The sequence below is a fragment of the Trachymyrmex cornetzi genome, unplaced genomic scaffold (assembly GCF_001594075.2).
Source record: "Trachymyrmex cornetzi isolate Tcor2-1 unplaced genomic scaffold, Tcor1.1 scaffold422, whole genome shotgun sequence".
Classification (NCBI taxonomy): domain Eukaryota; kingdom Metazoa; phylum Arthropoda; class Insecta; order Hymenoptera; family Formicidae; genus Trachymyrmex; species Trachymyrmex cornetzi.
Window position 1 is genome coordinate 739583 of NW_017298983.1, and position 5179 is coordinate 744761.

Below are 5179 nucleotides of genomic sequence, written 5' to 3' on the forward strand. Positions count from 1 at the left end.
CTTCTTCTGTCTGCAGTATTTTTAAAGTGTAATAAAATTTATTACTTTTACAGCAATAAAATTAAATGGTACAAATGTCGTATAGGGGAAATCATTAATCAGAGATAGTTTCAGCTTGACTTGTATCGCACTGTGTAATTCTTTGATGTCGTTCCTGCGTATGCAGACTCGATGTAACAACCGGCAACGGCCCATGGCATAACATATATACAGAAAAGAAAAGAAACGAAAAGAAAAAGCTGGCCGCACCGTTCGTGCGAATATTTGCCAACCGAAATATCGGATTCCTGCTGTGAGATGAACCACACTGATGTAGGGCTGAGTAATTCAATATTGACGGCGCACTTCTTGCGGATTGTACATGTTTATATGACAATGTAGCTGCAATTTGCCCATTTACTACATTTACTACATTGCAGGGCAATTTCGTACTGACATGTACCTATAACAAAACGTAAAGTTTTTGTTCTCGCTGTTCTTTCTGCCATTCTTTTTTTCCTTATCTGCATTCTCTTACATTATTTCCTTATACTTATCGCTAGAAGGACGCTGACGTAGGAAATCGGAGAATAGAGAGAATACATAATTATTAAATTGCAAGTATATTTTGTAGCTTCGATCGCTAAATTTTCACATATTCCCTTATTGCTTTATTTATGATACTCTATTGCTACAGTGTAAGCTGGTAGTTTTTAGAAACAACTGAATATTTTAAACATCGTTTTTATTATTACGAATTTGGCATAAGAATGTTAAAAAACGATTTGACTCGTAAAAATTACAAAATTTCTTTTAAACGACTCGCTCTACGTATGCCTCACTCTTTTAAAGAATTATATTATGTGATCGATCAGATAACCTACATTCAAATTTAAATAACGAAGGAAGAGACAAATAATACAACTGCGTAGTCATGTGAATGAGGTTCACGAGGCTTTCCGAATAGCACGTTACTTTCTAATTCTCCGCAATTGCAGCTGTGTATACATGTATATGTTGCCGACACATACAATATGCAAGCATAGGAGGAATTAATCACGCCGATTATTTTTTATATTTTTAGTTCTATATTACAGTGCACTTCACTTTTTATCGATTTACGTACGCGCATATTTTCTTGTTCTATGTACACTCAAAGAATATGTTTGATGAAGCTCCAATGTCAGGGTAATGTCATGGGAACATCATTCATACAATTAGCTATTATTCTTTTGCAAATAATGTAACATTTAAAAAGAGCGTAGAGTGTTAAATTTTGTTTATTAACAGACTCAGTAGCGTTTCACATCATTTATTCATAATAATACATTTTTTCGTAAGCATATATTCTTTCAGCGAGACGTTATAACATATCTTTTATTGAATATAAACGTACAAATTGGTCTCAGTGAACGGATTTAGTCACATTGTGCGTCTAATATAGTCTATCGTCATACAAAAGGAAAGTTAACAAGAGAAACTTGACAATGTATTCTTAAGAGAATATTAAGAGAATATGAAACATTTTAGCATATAACTTCATGTGATACGTGCATGATGAATACTATTAAATTTTATTTTAAAATTGAACCATTAGATTGAGTTATTTTAGCTATCCCCATGCGGAAAAGATAGCCATAGACTTTTAGAATGACTACAAAAATGCTCTACTTAGAAATTATTGAAGAAACAACCTATAGCTATATTTCCGTATGGCCATAATATCCGAATTTACACATTGATTATATTAATCTTTCTACAATTATCTTTCTATTCTTTTTTTTTTAATAAAGAGGTTATAAATGTAATAGATTTCAGCGAAATATCTTAATAAAAATTAGATATTTTTTTATTGCTAGATATTTACCGTGTTAAATGAACGAATGAACGAAAATAAATACACTCAGATTATTTAAGGATTCTGACTAAAACAAAAATAATAATAATTATAACTGAGTCGTGCAGAAATTATCTGCACGCGACGCACTTACTTCCTTCTTGTTATTGACTTAATTATGTTTTGCTTTGTTGCTGCACATAAAAGTACGGGAAAGCATCTGTACCTAGATCTCCTTGAAATAAAAGGTCAGTTACTGAATCTAGAAAACGTCATCTACTGAAAATATATATCGTATATTATCGTTTCTCAATAAAATATGTCGATAATGTTGGTTTCACATAATTGATTCATATAAACTCATTTACATTTTGTTTATCAAATGAACTAAAGCGACTTGAATTAAGATGATTGCCATCATCTGAATCGCGAATTCAAAATTATAAAAGTGATCTTCTGAAAAGATACTTTCTTCTTTCGTTTGCTCTCTATTCTTTGTAGATATAGATCGAGCAATAACCTGTTCCCGATTTGTAATATTAGACAGGGAAAACAAAAGAGCCAGGTGTAATAAATAAAAGCAGAAAAATTTATCGTTCATCCTTGAATTTATCCGTCAATCTGAAATGTATGTGAAATAATGAGATGTATCTACATTTTCTTCCAAAGGGATATAGGGAAAAGGAATGTAGTATTTGCAAGAACACCGATGGAGGCTACAGGAGACATAATTATCAGTTGAAAATTACAGATCCCGAGTGGTAGATACGCAATGAGTAGAAGTTCGTATGGTTGCAGGGTGGGCCGAAGAAACCGGTTTTACCTAATGACAGACTACCTACTTTGCAGCCAAGCCGAACGTATTTTAACGTGGTTTTCTGGTTTCAATAATGCCGAACTTTTGATCCAGCCTCACGATAAACGGTTATTACTTTATTTATGATATGCGCGATTTCACGTCAATGCTAAATTGCGCACATTTTATAATTAATTCTTAGCCTGACACATAAAGTCGTTAAATAATTAACGTTTACAAATATGGCCTATACTTAAAATACCATAATAAATAATTTTCTAATTACTTAAAAAATAAAGAATAATTTTCTTTACAAATTATTTTATTTTTACACATTACTTTTCTTTTTGTGTTTGAGGCATTGATACCGATCTGACAATGAAAGGAAGTGTACTTCAAATAAATGCGTATCACTCTTTAATTAATATCTTGAATTTCGTGTCGAGTCTCTCATGTGAATAATCGTTCCGGTTTTTAGTTTAAGTAATCTCTGGATTGTCTTTTTTTATAAGAATATGTTTCTTTTAAAACTATCTTAAAATATATATTTCCATCATTCAAAATTTAATTTTTAATAGATATACAAAAGTAAATTTCTTATATCTAAACATATATATGTAGTAGAAATCCCGGATATCAACTTTATGTTTTCGTGCTATTCTTCATATCATTATCTCACCTATAATCGGAAGACAGAGAAAGTTAATAAGTCGAATTAAAACGGTAAATTGACCTCGTTGTCATACGCCCACGTGTTTTAAATTGACCACATCATAATAACATTACGGTATATAATTAATTTTATTAGACTTTATTATAAATAAGATATCGCAGAGCATTCTCTGTTTTGTTTCGAACTGCTTATACCGACATTACAACTGTTCGAACCGTCGATATATCTAGCAAGTACAGTAACATCGATAATACAGTTTTACAGATAATATTAACTGTCATGTTCCTACTTAAGTTTCTGATATCCGACATTTTATTATTATTGAATATTTTATACATACATGTATCTACATTGGAAAACTGCGCAGTTTTTCAACAATGAATTGAGAAATAATAATTACAGGAAATAATATCGATCGTCGGTTATTATGTTACAAGTTCTCCGCTGAGAAAAACAGCTTTTACGTGCACAGTCAGTGTATGACTATAAAGGAACACGATGCCACAGTAGTATTTTATGCAATGCAGTTCTTTCCCGTCAGTCGGTCTCCATCACTTTCGTTTACCGACGATAAACAAGTGGTTTCAGTTACCGTACTCCAGGATCGCTGCGTGCACCTGAATCAGGCAACCATTCGTGCTCGTCTTGGATGCTCGATACATCCTTCGAAGGGGAAGATTGTTTCTACCCTTGTTTTCTCCTTCTCTGAGACGGAGACCTCCGTTAGGGGTGGAGAAAACTCGAAGGACCCGAGAGAGAGCCCACGAAGATGCGTGGTAGTCGAGCGTAAAAACGAGTTCACTGGTTATATATTTCTCGGTTCGCCGGGGCGTTAAAGTGTTGAAATTTCATTGAGGATCTAATGAAGCGCGCCGGATAAGGTCTCTCCTTCTCGCGCGGGCTGTTTGTTCGTAGGGTGGATGGCCCTTCGAGATGCGTAAGCGAATTTACATGCTTCAGGGTGGTTCTCAGTTACTCCGTCTCTCGGAAGACCGGAGTGCTGGCTCGAGCTTTTCAGCCAGAACGTCCGCTCGCGTTTGAGAGGGACCCCCACCTTGCATTTCATTAACTTTCCGTTAGTATTTCCTTCGGTATAATGTACGTAGATTGATAAATTTTTTAAAATTTTATATAAGAATTAAATAATAAATCTAGAAAAAAATTGCACTTTGTTCAACTTGGAAAGAGGTCACGTTTTAACAGTGCATTAAATCATTATCTATTAAGAGAATATACAGTTGTTGCAAGTTGCATAAATTGACCATTTCTAAATACCAAAAATGAGTCGTAATAATAGTCATCATATCTCTCTTTTGTAATATAGTTTTAATTATAATGAAAAAAGAAAAACTGGTGTACAAGAAAACAGTTGTCTCTATAAATATGTTCATAAGAAAAATGTGCAAAGATTATCTGCAGAAGGGATCATTCATATCGCGTCCCTATTAAATCGATAAAAAATAATTGCCGTTATTATTCTCTTACAGAAATTATAACGATATGCGAGAGCGATTTATAATAGATTACCCAAGAATCTTAAGAATACTTTTAAAGGAGAAAAGAAACAGTTTTACGTGCTAAAATAGTGCTAAAATATTTCTTTAAGCGAAACTTGATACTTCTAAAGCGTTTAAAGAAAGATGAAATTTAAATTTCAAAAAAAATTATTTTTATTGTAAAAAATAAGCCGAGGAAAAATTATTTGGCAATAAATACTATATTGTTTTCATCGACAATATATGAATGAAGCGCTTTTAGGATTTAGGTGGGTGCAACTTCAGCGGCGTGCTTATGGGTCAACTTCTGTTCTGATTGCCCTTTCGAAAGTTTTTACATTGAAATTTCACACACGTGTAACTATCAAAAGCTGCTGGTGTAATTGTGAGAAATAGTA